We start from the raw sequence: 14083 nt of genomic DNA, 5'->3' as shown, positions 1-14083 counted from the left end.
AAATGAAGTACATACATACAAAGAATATGGGAGGGATGTTAACAGTTATCAAGAACTCAAAGTGACCTTCTGCAGATGCACTTTCTGTGGATTCTCTGAACAAACTAACAGTGGGGTGCGACAAAAGTATTTTTTTTTTTACAAAACAACTGCTCATTTATTTAGTCCTTTAATAACAATGCACAAAATCGATGTGCTCCAATGTTCCCTAATCATTTGAAGGAAGTGTTTGATCATACTCTATACCAGGGATGGGTGTCTTTCTTTCTTTTGGGACTCACAATAATGGGTAGCTGTGATTCAGGAGCCTGATCATGAAATCAAAGTAGGATATGTCAGAACAATCATTCAGATATATGTTCCATCTTTAACCCCTTCCCTCTTTGGCCACTTTTGACCTGCCTGACAGAGCCTCATTTTTCAAATCTGACATGTTTTACTTTATGTGGTAATAACTTCAGAATGCTTTCACCTATCCAAGCGATTCTGAGATTGTTTTCTCGTGACACCTTGGACTTTAAGTTACTGGCAAAATTTGCTCGATATGTTCAGTAAAAACACCAAAATTTAGTGAAAAATTTCAAAAATTAGCATTTTTCTCAAGTTAAATGTATCTGCTTATAAGACACACAAAATTGTTCCTAATTAACATCCCCCATATGTCTACTTTAGATTGGCATAGCTCCTTGAGCATCCTTTTATTTTTCTAGGACGTTACAAGGCTTTGAACTTTAGCAGCAATTTCTCACATTTTCAAGAAAATTTCAAAATACTAGTTTTACAGGGGCCAGTTCAGTTGTGAAGCGGCTTTGAGCGCCTTACAGTGAAGGAAATAAGTATTTGATCCCTTGCTGATTTTGTAAGTTTGCCCACTGTCAAAGACATGAACAGCCTAGAATTTTTAGGCTAGGTTAATTTTACCAGTGAGAGATAGATTATATAAAAAAAAATAAAAAAAATCACATTGTCAAAATTATATATATTTATTTGCATTGTGCACAGAGAAATAAGTATTTGATCCCTTTGGCAAACAAGACTTAATACTTGGTTGCAAAACCCTTGTTGGCAAGTACAGCAGTCAGACATTTTTAGTAGTTGATGATGAGGTTTGCACACATGTTAGATGGAATTTTGGCCCACTCCTCTTTGCAGATTATCTGTAAATCATTAAGATTTCGAGGCTGTCGCTTGGCAACTCGGATCTTCAGCTCCCTCCATAAGTTTTCGATGGGATTAAGGTCTGGAGATTGGCTAGGCCACTCCATGACCTTAATGTGCTTCTTTTTGAGCCACTCCTTTGTTGCCTTGGCTGTATGTTTTGGGTAATTGTCGTCCTGGAAGACCCAACCACGAGCCATTTTTAATGTCCTGGTGGAGGGAAGCAGGTTGTCACTCCGGATTTGATGGTACATAGCTGCATCCATTCTCCCATTGATGCGGTGAAGTAGTCCTGTGCCCTTAGCAGAGAAACACCTCCAAAACATAATGTTTCCACCTCCATGCTTGACAGTGGGGACGGTGTTCTTTGGGTCATAGGCAGCATTTCTCTTCCTCCAAAAACGGCGAGTTGAGTTAATGCCAAAGAGCTAAATTTTAGTGTCATCTGACCACAGCACCTTCTCCCAATCACTCTCAGAATCATCCAGATGTTCATTTGAAAACTTCAGACGGGCCTGTACATGTGCCTTCTTGAGCAGGGGGACCTTGCGGGCACTGCAGGATTTTAATCCATTACGGCGTAATGTGTTACCAATGGTTTTCTTGGTGACTGTGGTCCCAGCTGCCTTGAGATCATTAACAAGTTCCCCCGTGTAGTTTTCGGCTGAGCTCTCACCTTCCTCAGGATCAAGGATACCCCACGAGGTGAGATTTTGCATGGAGCCCCAGATCAATGTCGATTGACAGTCATTTTGTATGTCTTCCATTTTCTTACTATTGCACCAACAGTTGTCTCCTTCTCACCCAGCGCCTTACTTATGGTTTTGTAGCCCATTCCAGCCTTGTGCAGGTCTATGATCTTGTCCCTGACATCCTTAGAAAGCTCTTTGGTCTTGCCCATGTTGTAGAGGTTAGAGTCAGACTGATTAATTGAGTCTGTGGACAGGAGTCTTTTATACAGGTGACCATGTAAGACAGCTGTCTTTAATGCAGGCACCAAGTTGATTTGGAGCGTGTAACTGGTCTGGAGGAGGCTGAACTCTTAATGGTTGGTAGGGGATCAAATACTTATCTCTCTGTGCACAATGCAAATAAATATATATAATTTTGACAATGTGATTTTCTTTTTTTTTTTTTTATATAATCTATCTCTCACTGGTAAAATTAACCTAGCCTAAAAATTCTAGACTGTTCATGACTTTGACAGTGGGCAAACTTACAAAATCAGCAAGGGATCAAATACTTATTTCCTCCACTGTGTATATTAGAAACACTCAAAAAGTCACCCCATTTTAAAAAACTTCACCCCTCAAAGTATTCAAAACAGCATTTAGAAAATGTCTTAACCCTTTAGACATTTCATAGGAATTAAAGCAATGTAGAGGTGAAATTTACAAATGTCATATTTTTTTGCAGAAATACATTTTTAATACAATTTTTTTTATAACACAGAAGGTTTTAGCAGAGAAATGCAACACAATATTTATTGCCCAGGTTCTGCAGTTTTTGGAAATATCCCACATGTGGCTGTAGCGTGCTACTGGAATGAAGCACCGGTCTCAGAAGCAAAGGAGTACCTAGAGGATTTTGGGGCCTTATTTTTATTAGAATATATTTTAGGCACCATGTCAGGTTTGAAGGGTTCTTGCGGTGCCAAAACAGTGAAAATCCCCCAAAAGTGACCCCATTTGGGAAACTACACACCTCAAGGAAATTATCTAGGGGTATAGTGAGCATTTTGACCGCACATGTTTTTTCCAGAAATTATTGGAAGTAGACAGTGAAAATTAAAATCTACATTTTTTCAAAGAAAATGTAGGTTTAGCGATTTTTGTTCTCATTTCCACAAAGACTAAAGGAGAAAATGCACCACAAAATTTGTAAAGCAATTTCTCCCGAGTAAAACAATACCCCACATGTGGTAATAACTGGCTGTTTGGACACACGGCAGGGCTTAGAAGGGAAGGAGTGCTATTTGGGTTTTGGAGCTCAAATTTAGCAGGAATGGTTTGCAGAGGCCATGTCACATTTACGAAGCCCCTGAGGGGACAAAACAGTGGAAACCCCGCACAAGTGACTCCATTTTGGAGACTACACCCATTGAGGAAATTATCTAGGGGTATAATGAGTGTTTTTACTCCACAGTGTTTTTGCAGAAACTATTGGAAGTAGGCCCTGAAAATAAAAATCTACATTTTTTTCAAAGAAAATGTAGGTTTAGCTAATTTTTCTCATTTCCACAAGGACTGCAGGAGAAAAAGCACTGCAAAATTTGTAAAGCAATTTCTCCCGAGTAAAACAATACCCCACATGTGGTAATAACCAGCTGTTTGGACACACGGCAGGGCTTAGAAGGGAAAGAGCGCTATTTGGCTTTTGGAGATCACATTTAGCAGGAATGGTTTGCAGAGACCATGTCACATTTGCAAAGCTTCTGAGGGGACAAAACAATGAAAACGCCCAAAAAGTGACTCCATTTAGGAAACTACACCTCTTGAGGAATTCATCTAGGTGTGTAGTAAGCATTTTGACCCCACAGATGTTTCATAGAATTTATTAGAATTGGGAAGAAAATAAAAACAATCCTTTTTCTTCAATAAGACGTAGCTTTAGCGCAAAATTTTTCATTTTCTCAACAAATAAAGGAAAAAAAGAACCCAACATTTGTAAAGCAATTTCTCCCGAGTACGGCAATACCCCATATGTGGTCATAAACTGCTGTTTGGGCACACGGCAGGGCTCAGAAGGGAAGGAGCGCCATTTGGAGGGCAGATGTTGCTGGATTGGTTTCTGGGCGCCTGTGGGACCAAAACAGTGGAAACCCCCCAGAAGTGACCAGAAGTGACCCAATTTTGGAAACTACTCCCCTCAATGCATTTACCTAGGGGTGTAGTAAGCATTTTAACCCTGCAAATGTTTTGTAGAAATTAGTGTGCACTCGATGTTGCAGAGTGAAAATGGGATTTTTTTCCATAGATATGCCAATATGTGGTGCCCAGCTTGTGCCACCCTAACAAGACAGCTCTCTAATTATTATGCGGTGTTTCCCGGTTTTAGAAACACCCTACATGGGGCACTAATCTTTTGCCTGGACATTCGACCAGGCTCAGGAGTGAAAGCGTACCATATAAAATTGAGGCCTAATTTGTCGATTTACAAAGTATTGGTTCACAACTGCAGAGGCTCAGATGTGAAATAATAAAAAGAAACCCCTGAGAAGTGACCCCATTTGGAAACTACACCCCTAAAGGCATTTATTAAGGGGCGTAGTGAGCATTTTCACCCCACAGGTCTTTTCCATAAATGATTGCACTGCGGATGGTGCAAATTAGAAATTGATATTTTTCCCTAGATATGCCAATTCAGTGGCAAATATGTCATGCACAGCTTATGCTACTGGAGACACACACCCCAAAAATTGTTAAAAGGGTTCTCCCGGGTATGACGATGCCATATATGTGGAAGGAAACTGCTGTTTGGGCACATTGTAGGGTTCAGAGCAGAGGGAGCGCCATTTGGCTTTTGGAGAGCGGATTTTGCTTGGTAGTAGATTTGTTTGATTATTGCTGGTGTTTATAATGTGGGGGTACATGTAAGCTGGGCAGAGTACATCCGGGGCATAGTCAAGTGGCATAATAATGGGGTAAAAAAACAATAAAATGATCCATAGATGTGTGTTATGCTGATCCTTTCTGCACAGGCCGGTGTCGCACTGATATATGTAGTCCTTTCTTATCCCTCTTTTGGTCCACACTCGGCACCTTTGCAGTTTGCGGAATTTTGCTGGGAAAGTATTGTCCTGGTATAATACGGGCACCCTCGCTTCCAGCAGATATGTTTGGGCCCTCCCCTTCCTGGTTCCCTAATTTTAGGTCCTTGATAAATCGCCTCTTGAAACAGAAGAAATTTACCCCTCGGGCCGGCACAACTGCATATTTTTCCTGACTTATTGGAGACTTAACTCATTTTATTTTTTCATAGACGTAGTGGTATGAGGGCTTTTTTTTGAGGGACGAGCTGTAGTTATTATTGGTACCATTTTAGGGTACATGCGACTTTTTGATCACCTTTTATCCTATTTTTTGGGAAGCCAGGTAAATAAAAAAACGCAATTCTGCCATTGTTTTTTTTATACAGCGTTCACCACTTGTTATAAATTACATGTTAACTTTATTCTCCGGGTCAGTACGATTCCGGCGATACCTAATTTATAGAACTTTTTTTATGTTTTACAACTTTTTGCACTTTTTTGTAAAAAGAATGTATTTTTTCTGTCGCCAAGTTGTGAGAACCATAACTTTTAAATTTTTTTGTCGACTGAGCTGTATAAGGGCTTGTTTTTTGCGAGACGAGCTATAGTGTTTATAGGTACCATTTTTGGATACGTGCGACTTTTTGATCACTTTTTATCCAATATTTGTAGGTCAAAGTGATCAAAAAACAGAAACTCTGGTAAAGTTTTTTAAGTTTTTTTTTATGCTGTTCAGCGCGTGCAATAAATAATATAATATTTTGATACCTCAGGTCGTTACGGTCGAGGCGATACCAAATACGTATGGTTCATTATTATTTTTCAATAATAAATGACTTGATAAGAGAAAAAGGGCGATTGTGTTTTATTTTATTACTTGAAACTTTTATTGTTTTCAAACTTTTATTTTTTTCACTTTATTTTTACACTTTTTTATACTTTTTTTTTACACTTTTTCTCAAGTCCCACTAGGGGACTTGACGGTCCAACTGTCAGATTATTTTTTTTTCTAATACATTGCACTACCTACGTAGTGCAATGTATTAGATCTGTCAGTTATTCACTGACAGCAAGCCGATTAGGCTTCGCCTCCCGGCGGGGCCTAATCGGCTTCCGTAATGGCAGAGCAGGAGGCCATTGTGTCCCCTGTTGCCATAGCAGCAGTCGCAAAGTCCTGATTGCCTGTCAGGGCTGGCGATCTGCTAGCAACCGCTAAGATGCAGCAATCGCTTTCGATTGCTGCATCGAAGGGGTTAATGGCAGGGATCGGAGCTAGCTCTGGTTCCTGCCATTACAGGTGGATGTCAGCTGTAGCATACAGCTGACTTCCACCGCTGATGACGCCGGATCAGCTCCTGAGCCGGCGCCATCTTGCCGCCGGCTACGGAAGCCGATCAGGCTCCGCCGCCGGGCTGATCTTGACCGGCTTCCGTGTTAGGCAGACCGGGAGGCCAGTATTAGGCCTCTGGTTGCCATTGCAGCCACCGGAACCCTGGCAATTTCATTGCTGGGGTTCCGATGAGCTGCAAACAGCTTAAATGTAGCGATCACGTTTGAACACTGCATTGAAGGGGTTAATGGCGGGGATCGAAGTTAATTTCGGTCCCCACCATTACAGCCGGCTGTCAGCTGTAAGATACAGCTAAGATCCGGCGATGATGGCACCGGCTCAGCTTCTGAGCCGGTGCCAAACATTTGGCGTAAGTATACAACATTTTGCGGGAAGCACTGGCTTTCCATGTCGTATACTTACGACAAATGTTGGGAAGGAGTTAAAATCAATTCTGTATTCTATGCGCAAGTGCCCAGAACTAGTCATGTTGTCACGTCTATGGGATATGTGGACCCACTAGGCCGCCCCGCCGTTTCGGAGCAGCTGGCCAAACAAAAGTCAATAACGGGTCTCTAGGACAAGAGTACCAGGATAGATGATTTCGCAAATACTGAGAGTGACAGACACATGGCGTAGCAGACACGTGGCGTAGCAGACACTTGGCACAGATGACACTTGGCACAGATGACACTTGGCACAGATGACACTCTCGACTCCAACACTAGATAACGTACTGGAACAAATACAATTATTGGTTACGGGATACAAGAAACGGGAACACTGTATACAGGATACAACTAAGGGACCATTTGCAAAAGCTAACATGGGCAGACACAAGGAGAGGAAAGGCAGAGCCCTTTTTAAAGTCCAGGGTATAAAAGGATTGGCTGGGGAACTTTCCACTGGTGCGCGCTGGCCCTTTAAGGCCGGGAGTGAGAGCACGCACCCTTCAGGACGCAGCCGCGTTTGCCAGTGTCTCTGGGAAGGGAGACGCCGGCATGAAGAAAGTGTCCAGCAGTCGCGGTTGCACATGCAAATTATTCCCATGATTTGTTCAAAATACTAGTGCTCACAGCAGACTGTCTCCACACTGTCACGGTGCGGGGTGTGGACCCACTGGGCCGTACCGCGTAGCGGGGTAGCAGCTGGCCAACAAGGTACAAAACAATGTCTATAGTTCGAAACGGGTACCTGAGGCAATGTAGAGAGTAGCGGAAGCACGACTTGACTTTCACAGCAGGTGGCACCGTGGGTGCAGCGGAAGACACGACTTGACTTTCACAGCATGTGGCACCTTGGGTGCAGCGGAAGACACGACTTGACTTTCACAGCATGTGGCACCTTGGGTGCAGCGGGAGACACGACTTGACTTTCTCAGCAGGTGGCACCGTGGATGCAGCAGAAGACACGACTTGACTTTCTCAGTAGATACGATAGCACGGGATACAGGGTACAGGCAGCAGGAACGGGTAACACTGGGAACTGGAAACCACTGTGAGACCATTTGCAAGACAAACTTAGGTATACACACACTAGGACCACATAATTACTACAAAACATTGCCACCTTGCAGACAGTCCTCATTAAAGACATATACGTGTAGGCCAAAATGAAGTGCCAGTCCATTAATACCATTAATGTAGAATTGCCCATACCATTGTGTCAGAATTAAACATTATATTGTCCAAGCCACATAGCAATGTCCATAAAGAAAAGCTCCAATCACATACAGTGCCCATTGAGTAGTTGCTGCTATAGTAGCACCCATGCATACCTGTCAGCCATATAATTGTCCATACAAATGTGTAAACCACTGTGCTCATACAATTTAACACATTGAGCTCCTCCACGGTCTTGCATTGTTCTCAATTTACGTTGGATTCTGAACATACTATTAGCTCTCATATTAGGCTGCCCTTAAAAGACCTTATGGTCTAATGTTACAAAATAAAGCCGTCTGGCATCCATCACATAAAAAGTGATTGATGTTTTAACTGGAACATGTCTGTTTAGACTCTGAAACATGTCTTACATTATCATAGCTTTCAAAATTCTAGTAATTACTTTAATTTACAAGTTACTACCATATTTCTCATAAATAGCAATTACGTTTTCTCTAGTTCTCCAGAGTTTATTACTTAATTGATTTATTCATGAGAATAAAGATAAAACAGAATTATATCACCATAAATGCCATATTAACACTTCTGGGATATAACATTGAAGATCTAATGCTCAAGCTAGACCATCAATGTATGAATAGTGGGAGGCTGACCCGCAGAATCCCCCACATCGAGTGTCTGGTACTGATGCTCAAATGAATGGAGCTAAACAGCAGTACCAGCCATAGCCACTGCTACATGGATGAGAGCAGCACTGTATTGAGTGAGGGTATGTTCACACGGCTTAGCAAAATACGTCTGAAAATACGGATCTGTTTTCAGGCGAAAACAGCTCCCGATTTTCAGACATTTTTGTAGCAACTCGCGTTTTTCTCGGCGTATTTTATGGACGTTATTGGAGCTGTTTTTCAATGGAGTCAATGAAAAACGGCTCCAAAAACGTCCCAAGAAGTGACATGCACTTCATTTTCGCAGGCGTCTTTTTACGCGCCGTATTTTGACAGCGACGCGTAAAATAACACCTCGTGGGAACAGAACACTGTAAAACCCATTAAAAGCAATGGGCAGATGTTTGTAGGCGTAATGGAGCCGTTTTTTCAGGCGTAAATCGAGGCGTACCGCACCAGGATGCACCGGTACGTCCTGTATTGCAGTGCTTTAAGGCACCGGGACGTACCGGTCCGTCCTGGCTAAAAACTGTCACCCTGTCAAAGGACAGGGTGACAGAACTGTGCCGTCAATTGTTTATGACAGTTGATCGGCACAGTAAGACTGCAGGGGACCAATTACAGCGGTCCCCGGCCGGCGATTGCTGTGATTGGTCAGTCACAGCAGACTGACCAATCACAGCTCCATGAGAAGGTGTATGTGATGGCGCTGGCTCAGAAGCTGAGCCAGCGCCATCACCACCGGTTATCGGCTGTCCGACACCCCGCTGTAACGGCCAGAGCCAGTGCTAGGCTCCGATCCTGCCGATTAACTCCTTAGATGCAGCAATCAAAGCGATTGCTGCATCTAAGTGTCTTCTACCCTGTCGGCAACCATGATGATTGCCACGGGCGAGGGTGTCAGCTGTTTGTCACAGCTGACATCCTGCTCTAATGGCCAGGACCGGAGCTAGGCTCCGATCCGGCCGATTAACCCCTTAGATTGCACCCTATGGTTGCTAATGGCAACCATCGGCACCCGCGGGGGTACTGATAGTTGCTATGGCAACTGTAGACTAACAATCGCTTCCTAGTATGGAAGCCTATTAGGCCCCGCCGGGAGTCGAAGCCTAATAGGCTTGCTGTCAGTGAACAGCTGACAGCTCTAATACACTGCACTATGTAGATAGTGCAGTGTATTAGAATAGCGGTCAGGGCTTTATGCCTTCATATCCCCTGGTGGGACAAAAACAAGTTAATAAAAATGTTGTAAAAAATGTTTTTTAAAAGTTTCATGTTAAAAAACACTATAACAGCCTTTTTTTTCCCATAATAAGACTTTTATTATAGGAAAAAACGGAAAACATTTTTAAAAAAAGTACACATATGTGGTATCACCGCGTCTGTAATGACCCGAACTATAAAAATATCACGCTATTTTACCCGCGCAGTGAACACTGTAAAAAAATAAAATAAAAAACTATTCCAGAATCGCTGTTTGTTAGTCACTACCCCTCCCAAAACAGAATAAAAAAAGGTATCTAAAAGTTGCATGTACCCCAAAATTATACCATTAAAAACTGCAGCCCGTCCCACAAAACAACAAGCCCCCCCACAGCTTTTTTGATGGAAAAATAAAAAAGTTATGGCTCTCAGAATATGGTGACACAAAAAATAAATAATTTGAAACAAGTAATTTTATTGTGCAGACGCTCCAAAACATAACAAAAACTGTATACATATGGTATCGCCGTAATCATACCGACCCGCAGAATAAAGTAAAATTGTCATTCATAGCGCATGGCGAACGCCATAAAAAAAAAAAAGAATAAAAAACATCAGAATTGCTGATTTTTGGTCACCTTCCTTGGCAAAATATGAAATAAAAAGTGATCAAAAAAATTGCACGTACCACAAAATGGTACCAATGAAATCTACAGATTGTCCCGCAACAAATAAGCCCTCACATCCAGAGGAGAAAAAAATAACAAAGTTCTGGCTCTCAGAATATGGCGACGCAAATCGTGCAGTGTTCCAAAACTGGATAAGATTGGGCACCATTTATCAGTGCAACAACGGCCAGATTTCTATGAATTATTATTTATTTACCCAATTATTATACCCTCTTATTATATTCTGATGTACCTCGCACAGATTACATATGCCCCCACATCATAAACTGAAATACCAGCAAAACCCAAACAAAACTATCACTAAACAAAATCTGCACTCCAACAGCCAAATAGCGCTCCATCCCTTCTGAGCCTTGCAGCGTGCCCAAACAGCAGTTTACGTCCACATATATGGCATCGCCATACCCGGGAGAACCCGCTTAATAGTTTAAGGTATTTGTCTTCAGTGGCATGAACTGGGCACAACATATTGTGCACTAAAATGGCATATACCTGTGGAAATTTTCAATTTTCACTTTGCACCATCCACTGAGCATTGATTTCTAATAAAAAAACAAAAACCTGTGTGGTCACAATGCTCACTACAGCCCTTAAAAAATGCCTTGAGGGGTGCAGTTTCCAAAATGGGGGTCACTACTTTTTTGTTTTATTATTTGACCCCAGAGCCCTGCCATTGTGGGCTAATGCTGCAAAAATCACCAAAATAGGCCTCACATGCGCCTTTCACTTCTAAGCTCTGTCATATGTCCAGGCAAATGATAAATGCCTTGAGGGGTGTAGTTTACAAAATGGGGTCACTTCTCAGGGTTTTACACTCTACTCTGGTACCTAAGGGAGCTCTGCAAATTTGACATGGCGCCCGTACACCAGTCCAGCAAAATCTGCGCTCTAAAAGCCAAATGGCGCTCCTTCCATTTTGAGCTCTGCCATGTGCCCAAACAGTAGTTTAGGGCCACACATGGGGTATTGCCTTACTCGGGAGAAATTGGGTAACAAATTGTGTGTTGTATTTTCTCCTATTACCCCTTGTGGAAAAACAAATTGGGTGCAAATCTACATATTTTTTGGGGAAAAATATATTTTTCATTTTCACTGCCTCATTCTAATACAATCTATGAAACACCTGTGGGATCAAAATGCTCACTACACCCCTAGATGATTACCCTGAGGGGTATAGTTTCCAAAATGGAGTAATTTCTCAGGGGATTCTACTATCTGGTACCTCAGGGGCTCTGCAAATGCGACATGGCGTCCAAAAAACAATCAACCAAAATCTACATGCCAAGTAGCACTCCTGCTATTCTGAGCCCTGCGGTGTGTCCAAACAGCAGTTTATGACCACATATGGGGTATTGCTGTACTCGGAAGAAATTGCTTTAAAATTATTGGGGTGCTTTTTCTCCTTTATTCCTTGTGAAAACTGAAAAAAATTAACATTTTAGTGGAAAGAATGTAGATTTTCATTTTCACTGCCTAATTCCAATAAATTCAGAAAAAAAAACATTGGGGTCAAAATTCTCACTATACCGCAAGATGAATTCCACGAGGGTTGTAGTTTCCCAAATGGGATCACTTTTGCGGGGTTTACACTATTTTGGCCCCTCAGTGGCTTTGCAAATGTGACATGGCGCCGCAAACCTTTCCAGCAAAACTTGAGCTCCAAAAGTCAAATGGCGCTCAGTCCTTTCTAAGGACCTGCCGTGTGTCCAAACAGCAGTTTATTACCACATATGGGGTATTGCTGTGCTCAGAAGAGTTTGCTTTACAAATGTTGCGGTGCTTTTTCTCCTTTATCTATTGTAAATTTGAAAAAATATGAGCTAAAACTGCATTTTATTGGAAGCAATTTAGATTTTCAATTTCATGGCATAATTCCAATAAGTTCTGCAAAAAACGTGTGGGGTCAAAATGCTAACTATACCCCTAGAAATATTCCTTGAGGGGTGTAGTTTCAAAAATGGGTCACTTTTGGTGGGTTTCCGCTGTTTTGGTCCCTCCAGGGCGTTGCAAACACGACATGGCACTGAAAACTATTCCAGCAAAATCGAAATTGTGCTCCTTCCCTTGTGAGCCCTGCCGTGGGTCCAAACAGCAGTTTATTACCACATATGGGGCATTGCCGTAATCGGGAGAAGATGCTTTACAAATGTTGGGGTGCTTTTTCTCATTTATTCCTTGTAAAAAATTAAACATTTCTACGTTTTTTTTTAGAAAAAAGTAGATTTTCATTTTTACAGACTAATTCCTATAAGTTTAGTAAAGAAACTGTGGGGTAAAAATGCTAACTATACCCCTAGATAAATTTCTTAAGGGTTATAGTTTCCAAAATGGGGTTACTTTTGGGGGCTTTCCACTGTTTTGGCACCACGAGACCTCTTCAAACCTGACATGGTGCCTAAAATATATTCTAAAAAAAGGCAGCCCCAAAATCCACTAGGTGCTCCTTTGCTTCTGAGGCATGTGTTTCAGTCCATTAGGGCACTAGGGCCACATGAGAGATATTTCTAAAAACTGCAGAATCTGGGCAATAAATATTGAGTTGCGTTTCTCTGGTAAAACTTTGTGTAAAAGAAATTTTTTTTATTACCAATGAATTTTGGCAAAAAAAATGAAAATTTCAAATTTCCCCTCTACTTTGCTTTAATTCCTGTGAAACGCCTAAAGGATTAAAACACTTTCTGAATGCTGTTTGAATGCTTTGAGGGGTCTAGTTTTTAAAATGGGGTGATTTATGGGGACTTTCTAATATAGAAGGCCCTCAAAACCACTTCAGAACTGAACTAGTCTCTGAAAAAATGGCATTTTGAAATTTTCTTGACAATGTGAGAAATTGCTGCTAAAGTTCTAAGGCTTGTAACGTCCTAGAAAAATAAAAATACTTTTAAAAAACTATGTAAACATAAAGCAGACATATGGGAAATGTTAACTAGAAACTATTTTGTGTGGTATTACTATCTGTCTTACAAGCAAATACATTTAAATTTAGAAAATGCTAATTTTTGCAAATTTTCTCTGAATTTTGTGGTTTTTCACAAATAAACACTGAATATTTCGACAATATTTTACCACTAACAAAGTATATTGTGTCATGAGAAAACAATCTCAGAATCGCTTGGATACATAAAAGCATTCCAGAGTTATTACCACATAAAGTGACAAGTGAAAATTGGCTGCGTCCTTAACGCCTTCCCGCTAATGAGAGTGACTGTACGTCCAGATTCAAAGTGCATTCCCGCAATAAGGAGTACAGTCACGCCCGATAGATGAAGCGTGCACAGGAGCTGTGTGCGCTTCATCTTCATCGGCTGTCAGCTGTAATACACAGCTCACATCTCGCTGCAACGGCAGCGATGGGATTTACCGCCGATTGCCGCTGTTTAACCCCTTCAATGCGGCTGCAATGGCATCCACCGCAGTGAAGTGGTTGACAGAGGGAGGGGGCTCCCTCTGTGCCCCCCGCAATGGATCACGGGTGGCGATGGTTGCTATGGCAACCAGGAAGCCGTTGCTAGGCTTCCTGGTTGCCCAGGTACGGAAGCCTATTAGGTCCTGCCCGAAGAGGGACCTAATACGCTAACTGTCAGATGAAGAATGACAGTTACAATACACTGCACTAAATAAGTAGTGCAGTGTATTGTACCGGGGATCAGAAGAACAGA

This window comes from Rhinoderma darwinii, chromosome 5 (genome assembly GCF_050947455.1).
Source record: "Rhinoderma darwinii isolate aRhiDar2 chromosome 5, aRhiDar2.hap1, whole genome shotgun sequence".
NCBI classification, from domain to species: Eukaryota; Metazoa; Chordata; class Amphibia; order Anura; family Rhinodermatidae; genus Rhinoderma; species Rhinoderma darwinii.
The sequence above is the reverse complement of the archived record's forward strand: the minus strand, read 5'-3'. Positions refer to the sequence as shown.